The 12,143-nt window shown below is 45.3% G+C and overlaps 1 long non-coding RNA gene across 1 annotated transcript in view; it reads left to right on the top strand.

Annotated features, from left to right (window-relative positions):
• Positions 1–12,143, top strand: part of LOC309352253 — a 248,763-nt gene that overhangs the window by 63,280 nt on the left and 173,340 nt on the right. The gene's annotated exons all lie outside the window — the stretch shown is intronic.

The following is a 12,143-nucleotide window of genomic DNA, read 5'->3' as shown; positions in this document are numbered from 1 at the left end:
TGGAGGCAGGAAAACTGCAAGCTGAAGGGAGTCTGCAGTTGTTCAATGACGTTTCACTACCAATCAATAACATTCAACCTTGACTTGTTTTCACTTCAAAGAGGCTATTCTCTGCACAACAGTTTTGTCATTCCTCACACCATGTAACAGACAGCACAAATTAGAATGGGGTGTTCGTGAACCTAGTGGCGTAGCATGGGGTACGGGGCAGTTACCCTTGGGAACAAAATTGTTCGGGGCGCAAAAGATAACACTTTGTCAAAGATAACACTCGCTTCTGCAGCTACCAATCTAGCATCTAGGCAGCTGTTCCCAGGTCTGTGCTCCATGGAGCAGCTTCAGCAACAGGGGGCCTCTCCCACTTCACCAGCTTATGTACCTGGTGATGGGCTGCACATACGCAGCCAGAGACTGTGCCAGCTTGGAAACTTCCTCTGCTCCTCCCGTTTCAATTCCCTCCTGGTTCTGGGACACAGCAGTGCAGGAGAGGGTGAGGAAGCACCTGGTCCTTCACTGGCCTGGTCTGCCTCTTCCTTCTCTTCTTCTGACCCACCCGGTGCTCCACCCTCCAGCTCTGAAGCTTCCCCTGCCTCTGATTCTTGCCTTCTGGTTGGTGTAAAGGTAAAGGTAAAGGAACCCCTGGCCATTAGATCCAGTCGTGACCGACTCTGGGGTTGCGGCGCTCATCTCGCTTTATTGGCCGAGGGAGACAACGTACAGCTTCCGGGTCATGTGGCCAGCATGACTAAGCCGCTTCTGGCGAAGCAGAGCAGCACACGGAAACACCGTTTACCTTCCCGCCGGAGGGGTACCTATTTATCTACTTGCACTTTGACGTGCTTTCAAACTGCTAGGTTGGCAGGAGCAGGGACCGAGCAACAGGAGCTCACCCCGTCGCGGGGATTCGAACCGCCAACCTTCTGATTGGCAAGTCCTAGGCTCTGTGGTTTAATCCACAGCGCCACCCGTGTCCGCTCCTGACTGGTGTAGGTTCCCACAAACCCTTGCCCTTCTCTCCTGAGTCCGACTCCAGCCCCCCTGCCCATGGTGCACACTCATCAGAAGCCTGCCAGTCCCTGCCAGCATGCAGGTCTTCCTCATACTCCAGAGGCCTGTGCGCGATGGAACAGGAGGGCCAGTGGCAAGGATGCAGGTGACACGAGTCTCAGTCTGAACCTGACCGAAGATGTGTGAGGCTGCACTACACACAGCAGTGGCAGCAGCAAAGAACTCACTAGAACTCAGTTCCGGCACCTCTCACCATGGCACCCACAAGTAGCTGTCCAGCAGAGCTTTTCCAAATAGTGAATGAGCTTTTGTTATCTAGCCAAGGAAGCGTTGCCCTGACACTCTCAGGGGCCTGCTGTTATAACTTTGCAGGGCATGTTAGGGACAATGTTGCTCAAATTCAGACAGAGTTGGATGCCATGAGGAAGTCTAGTGGAGCACATGGTTCCATCTGGACATGATCAGTTTCAACCAGTGCTATGTTCTAGAAAAAGAGGCGCCAGAACTCACCATGAGCACCTCCCTTATCCTCTTATAATGGCACTGGTGCCCACCTGAGAGGTGCCGGAACTGAGTTCTGGTGAGTTCTGGCTGAAAACAAGCCCTGGTTTCAACTGATGTGGATGAGGACAAGCTGCTTGAAGAAGTATGGCCAACCACCTGACCCCTTTCACTCTAGGATACTCATCTAATTGGAGAATAAAAGGTAAAAGGTAAAGGACCCCTGACAGTCAAGTCCAGTCACAGACGACTCTAGGCTTGTGGCGCCCATCTCTTTTTACAGGCCAAGGGAGCTTGTGTTTGTCCGCAGACAGTTTTTCTGGGTCATGTGGCCAGCATGACTAAGCCGCTTCTGGCACAACGGAACACCGAAACCAGAGCAGCACACAGAAACACCGTTTACCTTCCTGCCAGAGCAACACCTATTTATCTACTTGTACTTTTTGACATGCTTTCAAACTGCTAGGTTGGCAGGAGCTGGGACCGAGCAACGGGAGCTCACCCCTTCGAAGGGATTCGAACCGCTGACCTTCTGATCAGCAAGCCCAAGAGGCTCAGTGGTTTAGACACTCAAACTCAGGATGCAAGGGAGAAACACACTAAGAGGAAGGCACGCTTGGCAAACCCTCACAATGATCAACTCATGCCCAGAAACTTATGTCCCCACTGTGGAAGGACGTGGGGGTCCAAAATTGGCCTGCACAGTCACTTACAGACTCACTGTTAAAATCGTGTTTATGGAAGACAATCTTACTCAGCTATGAGTGATTACCAAAGAAGAAGAAGAAGAAGAAGAAGAAGAAGAAGAAGAAGAAGAAGAAGAAGAAGAAGAAGAAGAAGAAGAAGAATGCTCTTGGGATCTTACTATTAGGTTGTTGTTGGTTGCTGTTCTTTTTATTATTTTTACTATGGCAGAGGATGCCTTTTGCATTTCCCTCCTCAAGCACCCATGGATGCATTCAGGACTTGAACAAGGAAATGAGGGACGAGAAAATGCATAAAGCTCCCTCAAAATGTTCCCCCCTTGCACCATTCTAGGAGTTCCTTCCCAAAAGCCACATTCTGAGACATAAGAGAATTGTGGAATTCAACCATCTCCCCTCCTTTTGAACATGCGACATTTTGGCAGCAAGCTGAGGCTCACTTGGCAGGCCTGAGAACCAAATGTTCATTTCAGTCTTGTGACAGATGGAATACATTACACACAGGATTGTCTGCCCTGGGTACAGTATCTAACTACAGCCAGATATCAGAACAACTGCGGACAAGGGGAAATTGCCAGGACAACATTTCTGTGTTGCCTTGAATGCTTTTCTTCTTAAAATGTCTGATGCACTGCTACGCATGTTTATTTGAAAGCAAGTCTCACTATCTTTAACGGGGCTCATTCCCAGTAAATGTTTCTAGGAATGCAACCTAAGCATGTTAAGTAAGGATTCCTCTACAGGACCTTGAGCATTTATTCTGATTTGCTTGTGCAAAGCTTTTGCAGTGGTTAGGATCACTCCAGACCAGTGGTGGTGTTTTTGCAACATGTCATTAACACAATAACAGTGCATTTGCTGTAGATTTATACTGAACCATCCACAAATCATTCCTCTTTATTAGTCATTTTGTCATGTTTCCCCAATATTATTGCATTACTGCTGTGTGGAGGGGCACATTTGCCCTGTACTGTTGTGCAAAGTTACAGAATTTCAGCAGGAAGCTACAGAACCTGCACATATTGGAGAGGGAACAGGATATCTGCCCTGAAACTTTTGCAGAAGCAACAGCATTGAAAATGTGAAAACAGATAAACTGCCTTAGGGCGGGTTTACTAAACAGTTTTTGTACTTCTGACAATCTTGTTGATCCCTCAGGCTACCTGATACCTTCATGGTTATATGCATTTTTATTCACTCTTTGTCCTATTTTTGTACATACTACTTGGTTGGAAATTGACATTGTAAAATTTGGAGAAGTTCAAATTTTGAAGGGCGGCTATGTTTCAGTTTTCCTGTGAATTACTTTTAAATGCAAACCAAACTGAATCCCTCCTTCACCCCTATTAAGGATCCACACATGAATAATAAGTTTTCTATAACTGGATAGCATATGATTTTATAAAAGTGCCTGCAGGCCGCTCTTACCTGGGAGTACATCTCACTGAATTCATTGGGGGCCACCAAGACCACACAACACCGGTCCTGAAATACCTTCATTGGCTCCCAGTACGTTTCTGAGCACAATTCAAAGTGTTGGTGCTGACCTTTAAAACCCTAAACGGCCTCGACCCAGTATACCTGAAGGAGAGTCTCCACCCCCATCGTTCAGCCTGGACACTGAGGTCCAGCTCCGAGGGCCTTCTGGCGGTTCCCTCACTGCGAGAAGTGAGGTTTGCAGGGAGCCAAGCAGAGGGCCTTCTTGGTTGTGGTGCCCGTCCTGTGGAACACCCTCCCATCAGGTGTCAAGGAAATAAACAACTATCTGACTTTTAGAAGACATCTGAAGGCAACCCTGTTTGGGGAAGTTTTTAATGTTTGATGTTTTATCGCTTTTTTATTGTTACTGATACTCTGTTGGGAGCCGCCCAGAGTGGCAGGGGAAACCCAGTTGGATGGGCAGGGTATGTATGTATGTATGTATGTATGTATGTATGTATAAATAAATAAATAAATAAATAAATAAATAAATAAATATTATTCACTTGTGAGTAGGCATGCTGATCAAGGTTGTACTGTTATAAGGCATTTGCTCCCATGCTGAGCTTCCTAAGAATAATAACAACAGCAGATAAGCACAGTTATATTAGTCCGTCTATCTGAGCTACTTTGTCTCCTCTCCCTTTGTCCTTCCTCTCAGAAAGTGAGGACAACAAGCCAAGTTCCAAGCTGTGGCAAACCTGACAGAGTTGTTTGGAAACAGCACCCAATGCTGAGCCAAGAGGCACTTGTAGAAGAGCTGCGCCCCCTGGGCTTTTCCCTCAAGTGGCGAAGCCTATGGATTAGGAAAATAACGAGGCACTGGGCTTGGGGAACACCCTCCTGGATCCAACCAATGTGGGCCAACTAATGGAGCATCCTTTCTCTGATGAAACAGGACGCTGCCATATACCGTTGTGAAGGCCCTGAGCAGGTAATGAAGACGGCTGCCATTCCACACGCTTCCTTGTTTTCCCCCAGAAACCTGTACGCTCTGTCTAATCAACAAAAATGCAAAGACAGATCAGAATGCAAACATATTCACAAGTACGAAAAGTGAGACTGTAAGTGTTCATTATATTAATAATGTGTTGGTTTGTGACCTGGTTTGCATATGCATGGAACAACACCTGATGGATTCAGAACTGAAATGCAAAATTGGCTCCATTAAAAAAATTGTTTTGAAGTGATAAAAGGCAGCAATGTGTCAGTTATTAGCAATCATCGGGAGGGCACCATTTGGATTGTTCATAATTTCGGTTTCATCGTTTCTTAGGCTAATCTTAATTCGACACTTGATCACTTGCAGTTATTGAGCAAGGAACGTAGGTAAAGGTAAAGGGACCCTGACCATTAGGTCCAGTCATGGCCGACTCTGGGGTTGCGGTGCTCATCTCGCTTTATTGGCCGAGGGAGCCGACGTACAGCTTCCGGGTCATGTGGCCAGCATGACTAAGCCGCTTCTGGCGAACCAGAGCAGCGCACGGAAACACTGTTTACCTTCCCGCCGGAGGGGTACCTATTTATCTACTTGCACTTTGACGTGCTTTCGAACTGCTAGGTTGGCAGGAGCAGGGACCGAGCAACGGGAGCTCACCGTTTACCTTCCCGCCTATTTATCGCCGTTTACCTTCCCGCCTATTTATCTACTTGCACTTTGACGTGCTTTTGAACTGCAGGGACCAAGCAACAGGAGATCACCCCGTCGCGGGGATCTGAACCACCGACCTTCTGATCGGCAAGTCCTAGGCTCTGTGCTTTAACCCACAGCGCCACCTGCAAAATTGCCCTGGATGCATGGCTTTCCTCTGAACATCGCTTACTTTGAAGGCTTCTGGGTTTGGACAGAAAATGATGAATGATACCAGGGGGGCTGCTTAAAGTTCCTTAATACTCAACAGCCAGCCAGAACCTTCATCAGGCAAATGACTTGGCTGACGGGCCAGAATGGCAGGTGGATACTTTCTCAATAGCTAGGAGATAGATGGATCCTCCTTGAGGGTTTTTAATGGGGGTGATGTCATCTGGTTCCTGTGTGGGAACAGGAGCAATGAAAAACTGCAGCTTGAGTCAGAGGGAAGGAGAGGAAGGCTCCAACTCAGCAGCTGGAACGCTCTCTGAAGATCTGATGTGGAACCAGTGGATTTGTTTTGTGCTGCATGTAGCTCTAGCTATGCTCATCTTGCACAGGGGTGAAACTAGGCTTTATTTCACTCGAGTCAGAGACCCCGTTTGGCACCCGCACACAATGACGTCCCTCTGGAGACTTCACCCGGGGCAAAAAAACACACCAAAAAACTGGCTCAGCATTGTCCCTGGAATGCCTTGCTGCTCAGGGAAATGGCGAGCGTGTAAAAATGCTTTCAGTCTCAAGAAAGAACAACCCAAGGTTTTAAAATGTGACATGGGAAGAAACCTTAAGGTTTAGGGACAACAGTGAGCTTGAGCTTTTATGTGGCCATTCTAGTCTCAGCAGGATCCTAGGCAGTGAGATTTTGCAGGGTGGTAAAACAAATATGTTCCTTCTCTTGATTCTTCAGCAGGTTACATAAACTAGTATTTAATGTTGGTTTCAGATGCAAAACTGCCACCCAGAGGAACAATTACATTGTAGATTTAAAAAAAGCAGAAACAAAGCAAGGCAGAATGGTTTCAAGAACCCATCTAGCTGGCTATAAACACCAGCACAATACATCTGCAGAAAGGAACAGATAAGATTTCTTCTAAGTGGGAGTTTCTTCCTTCATTTAGGGAGCACTTACACTGGTCTGGATTGAGCAGCTTGATACTAGCTATCAAGCAGTTTTATTCAGCAGAATGTTAAGCAACCGGATTTATTCAGTGCATCATGCAAAGTGTTCACTTGGGGGGGAGCTAATTGCTACTGCAATGCCATAAAATTCCCGGTACATTATTAATAGGCATAAAGGATTTTCGAAGTCACATACCAGTAACCAACACAACCAAGAAAAGTGCTGCGTCTTTGAAGGGTGTAACCAATATCCTCTTGGCTCTTAAAACGGATGGCAGGCCGTGAATAGATAACCTGATACAGTGGTACCTCAGGTTACATACGCTTCAGGTTACAGACTCTGCTAACCCAGAAATTGTGCTTCAGGTTAAGAACTTTGCTTCAGGATGAGAACAGAAATCGTGCTCTGGCGGCGCGGCAACAGCAGGAGGCCCCATTAGCTAAAGTGGTGCTTCAGGTTAAGAACAGTTTCAGGTTAAGTACGGACCTCCGGAATGAATTAAGTACTTAACCCGAGGTACCACTGTACTTCCCCTGGATGTCAGGGACTGGCTGGATGAAGAACAGTGGTGGGAGCCTGCCGCCCAAGAGTCCCCCAGGGAGGGCTCTGAAGATGACACCTTAGAGAAAAGAGCATGGTGGTGGGACACTGAGAAGCAGTCAACAGAAGGGATGAGCTGGGAGCTGATAGAAGCAGGAGAGTTGAGCGATCAAGGAGGGGGAGCCTTACAGAACAGGATTAGAAGCTGAGGGTCACAGCATGTGTGCAGGCAGTCCTAGTCCTGCTGACTCCCCCTCCTTGATCGCCTAGAGCAGGGGTCAGCAAACTTTTTCAGCAGGGGGCTGGTCCACTGTCCCTCGGACCTTGTGCGGGGGCTGGACTATAGTTTGAAGAAAAAAAATGAACAAATTCCAATGCCCCACAAATAACCCAGAGATGCATTTTAAATAAAAGCACACATTCTACTCATGTAAAAACACCAGGCAGACCCCACAAATAACCCAGAGATGCATTTTAAATAAAAGCACACATTCTACTCATGTAAAAACACGCTGATTCCTGGACTGTCCGCAGGCAGGATTTAGAAGGCGATTGGGCCGAATCCGGCCCCTGAGCCTTAGTTTGCCTACCAGTGGCCTAGAGCTTAATTTCAGCAATGCTTCTGTTGAGTTAAGATGGACCAGGGACATTGGTGTGTTGTTGTTTTCTGCTAATAAAATGCTGCTGGTCCTGAGTTCACATCTGCCAGTAAACAAATGATTACAAAGAGGGCCGCCAACCCACAATACCATCCTGATCACAGCCCACTGCACTAGACCTGTGTGGGGAAGCCTCCCAGGCAGGTCCTATTAACGGGAGGCAATGGGATGGTGCCACTTCGCCAAGAACTACCACCAATACCCACTGCAGACTCATGCCAGCATACAGAACTGATGAGACGGAGAAATGGACAAAATGGTGGGTGGCAGCACTTTTATAGAATCCTAAAGTTGTGCCAACCACCATGGAGCAATGTTGATGCAACACTTAGTTGCACTAGAATGGTTGAACCGACAAACAGCATAGCCAAATGGACCTGCCTCATTTGCCTGCAACACCACGATACTGTGATGGAAACAATTACTTCAGCTATCATTTGTAATGCTGCTGTGAGACACACACCACAAATAGCTTTACTAGTTGAATGTACTCAAGCTATTGATTTATTTAAAAGGTAAAGGTAAAGGTACCCCTGCCCGTATGGGCCAGTCCAGTCTTGACAGACTCTAGGGTTGTGCGCTCATCTCACTCTAGAGGCCAGGGGCCAGTGCTGTCCGCAGACACTTCCGGGTCACGTGGCCAGCGTGACGAAGCTGCTCTGGCGAACCGGCACCAGAGCAGCACATGGAAATGCCGTTTACCTTCCCGCTATAAAGCGGTACCTATTTATCTACTTGCACTTAGGGGTGCTTTCGAACTGCTAGGTGGGCAGGAGCTGGGACCGAACGACGGGAGCTCACCCCGCCGCGGGGATTTGAACCGCCGACCATGTGATCGGCAAGTCCTAGGCGCTGAGGTTTTACCCACAGCGCCACCCGCGTCCCTATTGATTTATTTAGGATAGATCAAAATCTTCTAAGATGAAATCACATACTACCTTTTTATGATGTAGCTTGTAAATCCATTTTTCAGTATGTCTGCCATCACCTCTTTCTAAATGCCAACAACTAAATACAGTGGTACCTCAGGTTACATACGCTTCAGGTTACAGACTCCGCTAACCCAGAAATCGTGCTTCAGGTTAAGAACTTTGCTTCAGGATGAGAACAGAAATCGTGCTCTGGCGGTGCAGCGGCTGCAGGAGGCCCCATTAGCTAAAGTGGTGCTTCAGGTTAAGAACAGTTTCAGCTTAAGAACGGACCTCCGGAACGAATTAAGTACTTAACCTGAGGTCCCACTGTATGTCAAAATGAGATTATTACCACTCTGAACCCAAAGCAGGATTTACTGGTAAGTCATCTGGGTGCATTTTGCTGGATCTTGAGGCCCTTGCAAATTCCCACTTTTCCACCATAATTAGAGAAAGGAACGCAATCATGGTAATGCAACTCATTCTAACGTTCATTGAATGTGGAGCTCTCTTAAGCGGAAAAAGATCTCGTCTTAACTTGCCTCTGGCAACCTTTCGATGAAAAGCTAATAAACTGGCATTTAAAGTGGACCATCTCTATGCCAGGTGTTGTACCTCTGATCTGTTTTGGGTTTTTTTGCAACAATCTTTCATGTTGGTCACAGCTGACTGCTGACAGCATTTACAGGGAATGCTTCCCATGCTATAGAAGACTTGCATATGTCATCAGATTTGCTTCTGTTCATAACATCCCCACCCCCCAATTTTGCAACAAACAAACAAACAAACAAACAAACAAACAAACAAACAAACAAGGCTTGGGGGAAAATGGGGAAAAACTCTCCCCACCATTTTCTTTATTTCTTTCCTGGGTCTTCACCTCTACTGATGCATCCACCCTGGCTCCACATCCACAAGTGGACAGGTTGTCAGAATGGGGCCCTACATACTAGGCCAAACTCACACAGCTGATTAAACACATAGTGCTATATTGGACCTTGGAAGTATTCTCCCAATAACAACAGGGATAGTTCACCATTGCAAATGCTGGAGTGACACCATTAGCGGTAGAATGAGAGTGCACATTCTCTATACTTCCAAAAGTATTGGAACCACCTTTGGAGAGAATTCATGGTCACAGAATTATAGAGTTGGAAGGGTCCCTGTGTGTCATCTAGTCCAACCTCCTGCAATGCAGGAATCTCAATGTGCGGTCCCCCATCCAATTTGAAACCATAGTGGAGCCTGCTTAGCTTTGTAAATGCGCTAGCAGTTTTTTTGCATTTTCATTGTTGATGCTTACAGTGGGTTTAAGAATACAATTTAAAACTAACATTTAAAGTATCATTACTTGATTACTCCCATGGAACAGAATAAAGAGACCCATGCTTATTGCAACAAGAATAACATCTTTTTATTGAAAAACACAGAAAATATCTAGTGTCAAATAATGAGGTTTTTGAACAATCCAACTGCAGTAAAGGTTAGATGCATGAATAAAAACACTGTTTCTAAGGAAAAGAGCTAAATAGCAATTATAAAAATTTGAAATGTTATTTTAAGCCATAAGCAAATACAGCTCAGCAGAGGAAATAGCTACTCATACACAAGAGGTTTGCAATGCAGCCTGCACACACTGATTTCTTTCTTTAAGCATTCAGTAGAAATGCATGCATTTAATAGTTCTAGCTTGTCTAAAAACAAACCCTTGGGAACACTTACTGCAAATGGTTAACCTGATTTAAGTAAATCAGTTTAAGTAAAAACTGATTTAAGTAAATACCATTCTTAATATACGTGGAAGTGAACTTTATTTCTTTGCAACGCAATCCTATGCATGTTTACTCATAAATATGGTATGTCTCATTGGTTTCAGAGGAGGTGACTCCTAGCAAAGTAAGCACTTACCTTGGAGTAATTTCCTCTGAATTTTTTAAAAATCATTTTTTTTAACTTTCCAAAAAAAAACAGCCAATCATCATATCCACATCATAATCCAATCCAATTAAAAACAATAAACTAAAATAAAAATGTGACCAAATTATAGTCCAAATTGTAATTATTAATTTTTCCAGGCTCCCCATAGTCTGGACCTCTGAAGCATATCTCCAAATCTTCGTTCCTGCCTCTTCTTGTTGTTTTCATATTTTCCACTTTCTGATTTTAACACTTAATTTCCTATGAATTTAATGGGACTTACCTCTGAATGAGGCTGCAATCCTATACAGTCTTATGTTGGGATACTTCTCATTGCAGACAGCGAGACTTGCTTCTGAGAAGGCATGCATAGGATTGTTTTGCTAGTTATATCTGAGTTTATCTTCTCCTTCACCCATCCAAACTGAGGTGTTTGGAGCCGCTAACGTGAGTTATAAAAACAACATAAAACAAATTAACCATAATATATATATCAAAAGAAAGAAAGGATCAAGAATAGCAATTAAAAAAAATCATAATAATTAGCGTTAACTCAAAGCGGGTGAAAAATCAACAGCTTGCTGAAAAGAAAGGTATTCAAATGTTGGCAGAACACTGAGAAGCAGCTAACCTAGCCTCTTTGCAGGGAGTTATACATGTTTGGTGCCAATGTAGAAAAGGCCTTGTTATACACTGCCACCACCTGTGCTTTGGATGTCTGTGGCATGAGTGAATGAGCATGAGAGCAGGTGGACCTCAAGAAAATGCAGTACCAAGCCATTTAGAGCTTCAAAGATAACAATCAGCACCTTGAATTGCACTTAAAAATGAACCACTATTTGATGCAGTCAGAACAGCAGGATCTCTAAATTTAGGGCTGGCTGAGGTTTTGCAGCAGCATTCTGTGCCAACAGAAAAATCTTCAGTGGTAGCCCCACATACCATGTGTTATAGCTGAGTTAAGTCCACTGGCACCTTTCAAAGGGTAACACTGAGGCTCTTCCTGAAGCATGAGGTGCTATGTCCCTATTTTCATTGGAGAAATGTTGGAGGGTATGATATTGGTTGGACAGTGTTCTCGAAGCTACCAGCATGAGTTTGACCAAACTGCGGGAGGCAGTGGAAGACAGGAGTGCCTGGCATGCTCTGGTCCATGGGGTCACGAAGAGTCGGACACGACTAAATGACTAAACAACAACAACAACAACAACAACAACAACAACAACAACATGATATTGTACTCTGGTATCCACTGTAATACTGCATGGTATTCTGTGAGTGCAATTGCCAGATGGCACATGGCTTCTTCTAAGGACCTTGCTGTTCCAACTGATTCTTCAGCTTGCTTATGTAGTGCATATAGACCTACGGAATAGAGTGTATTAATCAAATATGAATATTTGAAACCTCTGGCCTAATTTTAGGGGAAAGCCTGTTCAGAAACAATTTTTCCCTGTACAGCTCTTTTTACTTGTGCATCCAGGGGGTGTAAGCATGGAGCCCCTGATCTGATTAGCAATGATAGTTTGCACAAAATCAGCAGAGATATAATGCACCTCCAGATCTTCAGGGAAATCTGTATGCACTGCATGCAAAACCTAAGAGCACAATGCACAGTGCTGCCCATTCAGATAGGAATGTATTCATCTCCACTACCGGGGGCTACTGCGT

This window comes from Podarcis erhardii (assembly GCF_964252035.2).
Source record: "Podarcis erhardii genome assembly, chromosome: 11".
Classification (NCBI taxonomy): domain Eukaryota; kingdom Metazoa; phylum Chordata; class Lepidosauria; order Squamata; family Lacertidae; genus Podarcis; species Podarcis erhardii.
Note: the sequence above shows the minus strand (reverse complement) of the source record. Positions and strands in the feature narration are given on the sequence as shown.